Below are 12,375 nucleotides of genomic sequence, written 5' to 3'. Positions count from 1 at the left end.
AGAGAAATTAAATTGATCTTGCAATAGACCGTTAATAGATCTAGAAAGAATTGGTCTAAGAAACTTGACGATGCATTATACGCTTATAGAACCGCTTACAAAAACCCTATGGGTATGTTCCCTTATAAAATGGTTTATGGTAAAGCATGCCACTTACCTCTAGAGCTACAACATAAAGCTTATTGGCAATTAAATAGCTTAACTATAATTTGAAACTTGCTGGTGAGAATAGGTTATTTGACATTAGCTCACTTGATGAATGGAGAACCCAGGCCTACGAGAATGCCAAGTTGTTTAAAGAAAAGGTTAAGAGATGGCATGATAGAAGGATACAAAAGCGTGAATTCAATGTAGGTGATCATGTCTTGCTATACATCTCTCATTTAAGATTTTTTGCACGAAAACTTCTCTCTAAATGGGAAGGGCTTTACATTATCGAGGAAGTATATCGTTCCGGTGCCATCAAGATCAACAACGCCGAAGGCACAAATCCGAAGGTTGTAAATGGACAAAGAATCAAACATTATATCTCAGGTACTCCCATAAATGTTTAAACTAATATTATCAATATCATAACTCTAGAAGAGTACATTAGGGAGACCTATCAAAACGTCTCGGACCCCGAAAAGGAATAGGTATGTGCTACGGTAAGCAAACCGACTCCAAAACGTTTTCAATGGCAATTTTTACCAGTATTGGAATATTTAAGAAATTAGGAAAATTTAAAGTAGTCTGAAGCGTGCACAAGGAGGCTACAAGCCAGGAGGGCGCGGCCTACCCCCTGGTCGTGCCCTACAGTCTTGTGGCCACCTCGTCCACCCTACGGACTCTGTTTTATTGTGGAATACTCCTTTGGGTCGGCATTCATTATATAATCTCCCGAAGGTTTTGACCTTCGTATCTCAACAATACCTCATGTCTTCATTTTGAGCTATATCTGTAGCAGATTTAGAGTAAGATGTCATCCCAAGATTCTGATGGGGAGAGCTATGTATCACACTATCTTGCCAATCCCAAGCTCTACGGGGACGTAGATCCCTATGGATTGTGCTCGAAGGAGGAACGGGAGATATGCAAGTATGTAGAAGAAAGCTCGGACGAAGAGGAGATTCCCTTGCCTCGACCCGATGATATGCATGTGGAGTTCAAGAAGTCGAGCCTCCCAAATACAAGGAGAAAACCAAAGGTTCTATTTATCCCTTCTCATTTTCTGCAGGAGAGCAAGGGTGAATTATGTCAAAAGATATTGAGGCTCGAGCAGGAAGTAGACGATGTGAGGGAACAAAATTTCATGCTTAAGAGGAAACTTGATAAGCTTTCAACCACACCCACAACTCCAACATCACCACCTCTGAAGAAAGACAACTGAACACATGGGTATGGGCACTCCCCTTGGCTTGTGCCAAGCTTGGGGGAGCTGACCCGGTATCATATCACCAGCACACCTTTTTACTTTTTTGTTTTTCTTTGTTCGATCCTTTTAGTTATATCTTCATCTAGTAGAATATAGTAATAGTGTGATCTAGTTTTGAGTTTTTCTTTATGTTCCCCTATGTAAGCAAGTCCGAGAGTTATATAATAAAGAGTAGTTTTGAGTCCAACTAGGATTGGAAGGTGGAGTCCTTCCCTTCCTTCCCACCTCCTCTTTTTTTCCTTTGATTTCTTTATCTCCTACGCAAGGGCCCTCTTGGGCTTGCCCCCCAGCCCACTAAGGGCTGGTGTGCCCCCACAAAGCCTTTGGGATTCCTCCCGGGTGGGTGGGCCCCTCCCGGTAGAATTCCGGAACCCATTCGTCATTCCTGGTACGATGCCGGTAATGCCCGAAAACCTTCCGGTAACCAAATGAGACAAACCTATATATCAATCTTCATTTTCCGATCATTCCGGAAACCCTCGTGACGTCCGTGATCCCATCCGGGACTCCGAACAACATTCGGTAACCAACCATATAACTCAAATACGCATAAAACATCATCGAACCTTAAGTGTGCAGACCCTGCGGGTTCAAGAACTATGTAGACATGACCCGAGGGACCCCTCGGTCAATATCCAATAGCGGGACCTGGATGCCCATATTGGATCCTACATATTCTCCGAAGATCTTATCGGTTGAACCTCAGTGTCAAGGATTCATATAATCCCGTATGTTATTCCCTTTGTCCTTCGGTATGTTACTTGCCCGAGATTCGATCGTCGGTATCCGCATACCTATTTCAATCTCATTTACCGGCAAGTCTCTTTACTCGTTCCGTAATTCAAGATCACGTGACATACACTAAGTCACATTGCTTGTAAGGCTTGTGTGTGATGTTGTATTACCGAGTGGGCCCCGAGATACCTCTCCGTCACACGGATTGACAAATCCCGGTCTTGATCCATATTAACTCAACGGACACCTTCGGAGATACCTATAGAGCATCTTTATAGTCACTCAGTTACGTTGTGACGTTTGATACACACAAGGTATTCCTCCGGTGCCAGTGAGTTATATGATCTCATGGTCATAGGAAAAAATACTTGACACGCAGAAAACAGTAGCAATAAAATGACACGATCAACATGCTACGTTCATTAGTTTGGGTCTAGTCCATCATATGATTCTCCTAATGATGTGATCCCGTTATCAAGTGACAACACTTGCCTATGGTCAGGAAACCTTGACCATCTTTGATCAATGAGCTAGTCAACCAGAGGCTTACTAGGGACAGTGTTTTGTCTATGTATCCACACAAGTATTGTGTTTCCAATCAATACAATTATAGCATGGATAATAAGCGATTATCACGAACAAAGAAATATAATAATAACTAATTTATTATTGCCTCTAGGGCATATTTCCAACACGATTATCATGAATAGGAGAAATGATAATAACAACTTTATTATTGCCTCTAGGGCATATTTCCGACATTGAAGTGGCTAGGTTTGACCTGAGATCGTATGCACATGAATATATGTGGGTTGAGATGTGCTAACATGGGCCAAATTCGACGCCCGGGCGTCGGGTCGCGTTCGATCCTTCCCATCGCCCTAGATATGGGCTATACATGAGGGGTGTCAGTCAGCCCAGATGTATAAGACCGATGTGAGGGGTGCGGTTGGGTCACAATTTTATGACCGTACACTAGAGGGACCATTCGTCCGGAGGTATAGGGAACATTTGAGGAGTTCGGTTGTAGATGTTCTTATATCACACAACTTCTGTCTGTGGTTGGTGTGGCTCGGCTTGATCTATTTGATTATATTCGGTGGCTAATGTAGATACATTGTCATCCCCTAGTGACTCATTGGTTTTTTGTAGTTCTAATATAAGAAAAGCTTCAAAAGGAAATTTCTAATTTATTTTCACCAAAGAAATATTTTCACCATATAATAAAGTCTCCATAGTACCAACAAAAAAATAATCAATATTTTGCAAAAAAAATGATTTTCGATACATAACGACCCTAATTCATGCCACAACACACACAAAATATATGAATGGATATAGTAGTGAAATTTTGGAATAGAAGTAGATAGGAACTATCTGCTCCTGAGCTCAAATGAACCAAGATGAACATTAAAATCCAAATGAAATCACTTGTTTTCAGCTGGCTAATCGCTAGTGCATGTGAGTCGAGTGAGTAGCCGCTAGAGCAAAAGGTATTATACTGTGCTCATGATTTACACGTGATATCTTTTGGGAAACATCCCTCACTAACTAGTAGCCTCATCCGAGTACATTACAAAAACTATCACATTTGGAACTAGGGTGTTGTTTACTACCACTATTCATTTTTTTAACCCACCACTTCGAGGCATGTTGGTTACAAAATGTACTGATCGGGCGATTTGAGCGTCCCAAAACCATTTTCCAACAGGATGGTCCCACTTGTCAAAAATATAGACGGCATGTGGGAGACGACTGTTATCACCTTTCACTTATCCCCGCAATTGGCTGTTTCCCTTTTATTCTCTCCCCTTTGTTCCTCGCACTCAAAAAAGCCATGACGACTCAAGGTGGCATGCATACCTAGCCAACCACGACAATGCTTGTCGGCGGTGATGAATCTCCTTGCACATCATGCTGCAACATTTTGTCCTTAATCGAGAGCGAGTTGGACGTGGGAGTGGGCATGAAATGACCAACTATAGGATACAAATACAACTTATATAATTCTTAGTAACAATCATACCAGCACCACGCAGAAAATATCTTCTATTTCCCAAACTAATCACAGAGGTAATTACAATAATAAATAAATAGACCATGTTATAGGCTTCACCTGCAAATCGCGCACGTGCGCTCGGGATACAAACTAAAAAACCAAGTCTGATAGAGATTTTAGAGAAACACACAACACGTTGTCGAGCCATGCAAGGAGTCAGGGAGAAGTCGGCCGAAGAAGCACAATGAAGTCGACCAAAGAAGTCATGGCGAAGCTAATTGAAGAGTCCTCGCCATCGACAATCGATCTGGAGCTGGTTATGGTGAAGAAACCTGTGTCCTGTTGTGACGCCCAAGATGCGGTCCTATTCTTATTTTGGATCGAGGGCCTCGAGAGGGATAGAAGCGCATCTCGTCGTTTCGCAAGAATGGATATCGTTACAAGTACATGTACTAAAGAGAAGAGTATATGGAATTGGCTTACACTCACCACAAGCTACATTAGAGTCACATCAGTACAATACATAAATATCACGAAGAAGAGCAGGGTCCGACTACGGACGAAAACAAACGAGAAAAGAAAGATGTCCATCCTTGCTATCCCAGGTTGCCGGCCTGGAACCCATCCTAGATCGATGAAGAGGAAGAAGAAGAAACTCCAAATGAACAAAAATGCACTCGCTTCTTAATATCCTTAACTGTACCTGCAACTGGTGTTGTAGTAATCTGTGAGCCATAGGGGACTCGGCAATCTCATTTCCAAAGGTATCAAGACTAGCAAAGCTTAATGGGTGAGGTATGGTTAAGTGGTGAGGCTGCAGCAAGCGACTAAGCATTTATTTAGTGGCTAACTTACGAGTACAAGAATAAGAGGGGGAAGATCTACGCACAGCGGATGTGAACTACTGATGATCAAATGAATGATCCTGAACACCTACTTACGTCAAACATAACCCCACCGTGTCCTCGATCAGAGAAGGAGCTCGCGAAAGAAACAGTCACGGTTACGCACTCAATTGGCGAGTTTTAGTTAAGTTAACTTTAAGTTGTCTAGGACCAGTGTTAAACAAAGTTTCCACATTGTCACATAACTGCGGGCACAACTTTCCGAAAGATTTAACCCTGCAGGGGTGCTCCAACTAGTTCATCACAGACTACCACACGCTGCGACGGAATGACCTCGATCAGTAAAAACCCATGATCTCCTCGGGTTCCTATTGGAAAACCTCAACCTCGAGATAACCCAAAGAATCCTCGGAATCCCTCGCACAAGACGCTAGATAAAGGTAAAACAAGTCCAGCAAGGTCGCCCGACGTGTCGACGATCCCCATAGGAGCCGCGTATCTCGTTCTCAGGACACGACGGATGAGCGACGTGTATAGTAACTGAACTACCGGGTTGCCCCAGGTAGCCCGCACAGTGCTCTAGTTTGGGACCAACACCATCAGCACTGGCCCCCCTGTATTATGTTGAATTACTCCTCGGGTAGCGCTAACTCCCTATGTTTTTCAGTATTAACTGAATTATTATGTTGGGCAAATATAGTACCAATGTTGGGCCTTGCCAGACGAGCTTTATCCCAAAACGAGAATCTAGGTGGTTCCCATAACAACCCCAAGCATGTTAGGAGCGCTCATTTATGGAACATAACACCGGTAGCCGAAACTAAGGGGGCAAAGGTGGAACAAAACACCAGGCTAGAAAGGCTGAGCCTTCCACCTTTTACCAAGTATATAGGTGCATTAAATTAATTAGCAATAAATATGGTGATATAACAAGGAACCCATATTAACACATGGAAGCAACTGCACCTGCAACTAGCAACGCTAACACATGGTTAAGCAAGCGGTAACATAGCCAATCAGTGGTTTGCTAGGTTGTGAACAAGTTGAAGGTTTTCATGGCAATATTGAGAGGCTAACATTTAACAGGTGGTAGGCAACGAGACATAGCGATAGAAACAAAAAACAACTAGTATGGCAATGATAGTAATGGTATCTAGGGAAATGGTCATCTTGCCTAAGATCCTGCTTGGAAGAAGAATGACTCCGTGAAGCAGACGAACCGACGTGGTCGAATGGATCCTCACACTCCGAAGCGGTCGGAACTCTATTGAGACGAAGCTGACCGGAAACAAGAATCAACACACGATATTCACCACACGATGCACAACACATATGATGCATGAACGGTATCAATTATGCATGGTATGGCAGGGCAATTCACACAATCAAACACAACACATTAAGTGAAGTTCAATATGCAACGAGTTGCATATCGACAAAACTCCATCTTTAATTATTTAGTTCTATCCCGATTAGGTATACAGAAATATTAAATATGGTTAAACATGGCAAGAAGTGAAGCGTAATTAAATTACCTATCTAGGCATTTTAAATGAGGTCGGAAACGACTTATAGCATCTCCGAACCGACCCCATATGTTAATTTATAATTCTGATCAGATCTAAACTAACACGTTTTAATATTTGTTAAATAGAAAAATAAATAGGTTCACGTGATTCTACGCAAAGTTCCAATCAATTTACACATATAGAACATCTCCAACGGAGCTACGGTTCAAAAGATATGATCACTGCAAGATATGATGGCATGAAAGCAATATGTATGCAATGACAGTCACAAGCATCCCAAAACATACAAACAACAAGATAATATGAACCTACATGAGATTCTAAATAAGTGTGATGTATGACTCGTTCCAAACGGAGCAACGGTCCAACAAATACAAGCTACACAAGAAATAGTCACAATCTGCCAAAAACAGCAACATGTCATTTTTACACCCAAAACAACAAGCTACATAATTCTAAAATGCTCAAACAAGGCATGAGACAATAGTAGTCAAGATGCACTTCAACACCCTACTAAAAACATCTAGCATAGCAACATGCATCACTAGGAAAAGAACTCATAAAATGGCATCTCACACACAGTTTTAGACTTAGAGAAAATAACAGTTTTTGACAGTGCAGTGTTCGATCTGAAGGCATATTGACAACAGCAAAACTATATGCTACAGGGCACCGAATGGAATGAAAATTTACAGCATGCTAGAGAAACTTAAGGACTACAAATAACTCCATTGCACCAACCACAAAAGAGCTATAGATCGCTAGCAAAACTCATGGCAAGACAACAACAAAATATAACAGATTTGAGACTTAGAAATATTTCAGCATCTTCAAAACAACACTATTTCCTAGCATGTTGACAACAAGCAAACAACACCTAAACATGGATTTCTATAGCAACCAAAAATATCAGGGGCTAGCATACATATCCAAGGGCATATCTCTAGTTCACAACTCATGCATATCATGCACGGAATAAATCCCCCGAAATAGACAAGAGGGCAACATGGCAGAAATATCATGCACGCTAACTTACTCGAAAGGCAAAACTAAATGTCCTAAACGCGACATAGCAAACAAGCGACGGAACCTACATGCAAAAATGCAAACAACTACTCTAAAATACATGGCAAAGGGCCCCGAACAACATGAACATTTTATCTTTGGTATTTAAACAATCCGGGCACGCACAAAAAATCTAGGGAATATCTAACATATTAGGACATCATGCAAAACTAGGCAAATAGCGGATCAAACCACCCCAAACATGCATGCAAGATGCAAAATATTATTCTATACGAAAAACTACACGAGTTACATATATAATACATCGCGATCTGACACACGGTTTGAAATCTACGGGCATTTGAAAATCAGCTATGTTCCTGAAATTAATAAATCCGAAAATCCTAAAAAAAATACTACCGAACCTTATTGACTAACATGCCTAAACAGGGTATGGCGCAAGATAGAAACATGCGCCTCGGGCGAGGATTAGGGGCAACTGGAGGCTCACCTTGGGCCTGGGGCGGCTTGGAGGAGGAGGAGGCCTGCCCCGGCTGAGCGGGCCGGTCGCTGGGCGCTTGTGGCCCACAGCGGCAGCTGCGGCCGAGGCTGGGGAAGGAGGCCGGCTGGGCCTCGGCAGGGACACGGGCCGGCCCACTCGGCGGGTCAATGGGCAGGGCGGCAATGGATCTGGCCCGATCCAGATCCCACATCGGGGGGGGGGGGGGGGGTGGCGCTCGGGGCGACGGGGATGTGGGGCGACGCGCCCGGGGGCAGCTGGCCGCGAGCCACCGATGCGGGGCATGAGATCCGGCCAGAGATGGGGCGATGGCGGTGGAGATCGAGGCAAGGTGGCAAGGGAGGCACGGGATCCGGCGGGCATGCGAGGCGGCGATGAGCTAGATCCGGCTGGTCGGCAGGGCTCCGACGACAGGGTGAAGGCGGCTGCACGCACCCGGCGGAGCGAGGCATTTGGCGGCTGGCCGGTGCCTCCCCTCGGGTGCGCTCGAGGCACCGAGGCTGGCTCGCGGGTGGCGACCGATTCGGGCTCGGGCGGGCCTTGGCCGGCTGGGAGGAGAGAGAGGGTAGGCTATGGCGGCTAGGGTTTGGGGAGGCACGGGAAACGAGGTGGGAGAGGGGTTGGCTGTCCAAAATAGGCAAGGAGGTTGTCTATTTATAGACACGGGCTAGGGTTAGCAGTTTTCGCCCCGGTTTCAACCGCGTGATCTAAATCGGACGGTCTCGAACGCGGGGACGGGCTAAGTGGCTGTGTAGAGTAGGCTAGCCGGAGATGAGAGGGAAAACGGGCATCCGACAACGTATTTTGAACAACGAAAAACGTCCGACGATAACTGAATACGGTGCCGCTACGGTCGACCGTTCGGGTACTAGACGAACTCCGATTGCGACGAAAATTGGCGGGCGGTCTACCTATATTAAAATAAGACCACACACCAGGTTTCAATCCAATCCAAAAATATTTTATACACAGTTTGGAAAACAAGATATAAACGATGCCGCGGGAGCGTGCGTGTGTGGTCGGGCTCAAAACGGACAACGACGAGAACTAGGAGGACCGACAACTAATAACGGATGCAAGTTTTGAAAACTGGCGACAACGGGATGCCGATGCAATGCATATGATGCGATGATGAATGCGACAGACAAACAAACCACACGACGAGAACATAATAAAAGGGAATCTTCTGGAGCGTCGGTCTCGGGCTGTCACACCTGTTGAGCTCAAGCATTACGCCACCTATCGCGACTAAGGCCAACGTTTCATGCCGTTGCGGCATGGCTAGTCCAACACCGCGACCCTGGTGGTGAAGGAGAAGGCACCACAATAGGCGGTGGTAAAGGCAGCGAGCTCAACGTTTCCAACGAAGTTATGACTTGATTCCACAGTGAAAATCAAAGCGCGAGTCGAATCGTCTCCTCGTTATAACTACGACATACGATGGTAGCAGAATCCCTTGCTGGCGTAGGTTTCTGCCGGTATTTCTTGTGGGGTTGAGGTTATGGTTTGCAAGGCTTGCCGGCGTAGGTGGATTTCCCTTTGTAGTTTGGCCCTCGGATATCCTCTTCGCCACATGAGTGCAACCTTCAGTATCGACATGAGGGTTGTGAACTTTTGTTGTTCTTGTTATTGTGAGTACTAGAATCTTGGATCATTTGATCTTTCTGTATAACTAGTAAGCTTGCACGTGCAACGCACGTCTCGTACATTGAGAAAATGAAATTCATACAAATACAAAATAAATGTTTCAAGAAAATAATAATCTTAAATGGAAACACAATTATGTGATGTCGCTCAAGTTGTAGTTTCAAAGGTGAAACACAATTGTGGCCATGTTGTTGCATACAAACCACAATATATGTTATTCCATTCATTAGGTGTTCTCATTGATTGTTAATAAATAAGATAACTTTTTTATGATTGGAAAACAGCCTCACATCTAAATATTAATGATAGTGAGCCAATATTGTAAAGCAAAATCTCAACACCAAAAATGCATACGAAGATATATAATGTTTGTTACAACTGCTAGTTCAAATAAAAAATAACTACCATTAGTGGATATAGACCTATATTGTCCACCAAACCAACCAAACAAAATCATGGCTTCTAAAAGCCGAATGGAGATCTCCCATCCAACTTCATCCAAGCATTCCAATGCTACATAAAGATATGGTAGTCGTCCAGTGAACTTGCATTAGAAGTGAGGGTTCACCCAGGAATCCTTTGTTGGTTTTTCAAAAGGGAATGTGCCTTTGTTTTTTTCCTATAAAGACCTTGTATCAGCAGTTGGCGTATGAAATTCATAGAAAAAGGCCATCAGACAGACAACAAAGTAGCCCTAAACATATTTTTATTATAAATAATGGAGTTTGAGTAGCAAGAACATATAGTGTGATACTTAAATGTTTTGAATTGCAGTTAAATAAATAACAAACCATTCCACTTATAGTCAAGGTGAAAAATGTACGGACACAAATACGTGAATTCCCAGAATGTTGTGCAGAAATTCGTCTTTAGGAAGGCTAACAATTTTTAGCATGCAATAGCCCTCCATGCGATGTCTTTGTTTGCTCTTGCGGACGCCCGACGCCGTGCCACCTCGTCACGGCTTGCCATCGTTCGCGGACAGGCCGACCAGCGCGGCGAGGATCATGAGGTGCTCTTTGTTGGTGGTGTCGTCCTCGGCTTCCTCCTCCATCAGAGCCGTTAACGCGTCCTCGTCGTCTGAGTCCATGACCGAGCACGCAAATCGCCAAACATCTGGCAGGCATGGTGGGTAGGCGGTCGTCGCCCAAGAGAGCAGGATGGAGGCTGTCGCGAAAACGGCACGGAAATGGCTTTTTCTACCGGCAGGGCAGCGACTATGGATAGGTGGGCGACGTCGGGATCGACATGGCGGCGATGCTTCCTACGACACGCGAGGGTGAATCTAGCAAGGGAAAGGCATTTCTCGCCTGACAGTGGCACCCCACACACCACTTTTCCTTCCGTCGAACCATCCAACTGCCCCCAACTACACGCTAGGTTCGGCCTGGGATCGCCGGCCCAAATAATGGGTCCCACCAGCAAAAAACAACGCCCTAGGGGCACGAGTAGGTTATTTTTAGCGTTGCATCTAAGTAATGGAAACAAAATCTTATAGATGACGGAAACCAGTGTGTGAACATTGCAGAGTTAGATGGTTAATATCACATAAATTGATGGTTGTAGCATGTGTGCTTGACAATTTGTTGATCCTGTGAAAGGAAAAACAAATATAATTAATAGCAGCTATTGGAATACACGAGAAAATACTAACTCAGTAAGGTAGAAGCCTGGTCTAAGTAATAACACAATGAATAAATCAGACACTGTAAAAAATGCCATCGTACTATGAGAGCAGAAATATATATGGAATTGTTATGACCGGTATTCATTATAACCCGAGGGGGCCCAAGGGCGCAGCCACTTAAAGGCCTGACCAAACTTGTCTTATCGTTATTACGGGCTTAGCCTAGTTTATCGTATTTGTTAGGCTAGCAAGATTATATATACTCATGTAAGGACTCCGTTTTGGTTAAGCAGAAGCAATCATATTTGCTCGGCTCCCATAGGAGCCGACACCCTAACCCTAGCCGCCTCGATTCTCTCTCTCTCTCGTGCGCGCGCGCGATCACTGTGCCCCGTCGCCGCCGGCCGAGCGCCTCGCCCCGCTAACCTCTCTTCCACCCATATAACCTGAGACCTCACCCTGGTAGGGATCCTATTCCTATGAGGAACTCTTAATCCCAACTTACCGAAGAAACTGCAGGTTCTTAACTAATCAAAATCCATCATACTACCAGAACAGAAAAATGAGGAATCAAATTCTTGGAGAACCTCACAAGGACCATCCATCACGTCCCAATTTCGCAGAAAATAGGCAGATCAACAACAAGCTCTCATAACATTGCTCATCAGGCTCTAACCTCTGAATTTGATTGTGTCCTCTGCTATAATTGTTTAGCTCATAGAGATAGCCCTTGTAGGATCATAAATAGGACCAGGAATGCAAATGTTTAGGGTTTAGGGTCCTTGTGTCATACATTTTATTTTCCTCTTTCTCTAAATTGACTGGACCATTATAAAAAGAGGGGCTAGTCAATTAACCTAAAAATGACATATGTTGGGTATAAGTTTCTACCCTTGAAGAAACCAATATTAAAAGCATTCGATGCAAACATGTAGTTGCTTCACTTTTAGCTTGTCTCGCGGTGACAGGTGGGCTGGTCGAGTATGTGATCGTCTTCCTAGAATCCGAGTCATCAAGGATTTCTGAATGTTCATCCTGTCATTTAATTTGGTCG

General features: G+C 44.2%; 1 long non-coding RNA gene across 1 annotated transcript; it reads right to left on the bottom strand.

Moving 5' to 3' along the window:
- Window positions 1–11,170: 11,170 nt before the first annotated feature.
- LOC123404192 lies at window positions 11,171–12,055 on the bottom strand. Its single transcript, XR_006611682.1, has 2 exons — window positions 11,998–12,055; window positions 11,171–11,286 (listed from the first exon to the last, which is right to left on the bottom strand). It is a non-coding gene; the product is annotated as an uncharacterized LOC123404192 (long non-coding RNA).
- Between the last annotated feature and the right edge of the window lie 320 nt (window positions 12,056–12,375).

The sequence above is a fragment of the Hordeum vulgare genome, chromosome 6H (genome assembly GCF_904849725.1).
Source record: "Hordeum vulgare subsp. vulgare chromosome 6H, MorexV3_pseudomolecules_assembly, whole genome shotgun sequence".
NCBI lineage: Eukaryota > Viridiplantae > Streptophyta > Magnoliopsida > Poales > Poaceae > Hordeum > Hordeum vulgare.
This window is presented reverse-complemented; position numbering and strand designations above follow the sequence as displayed.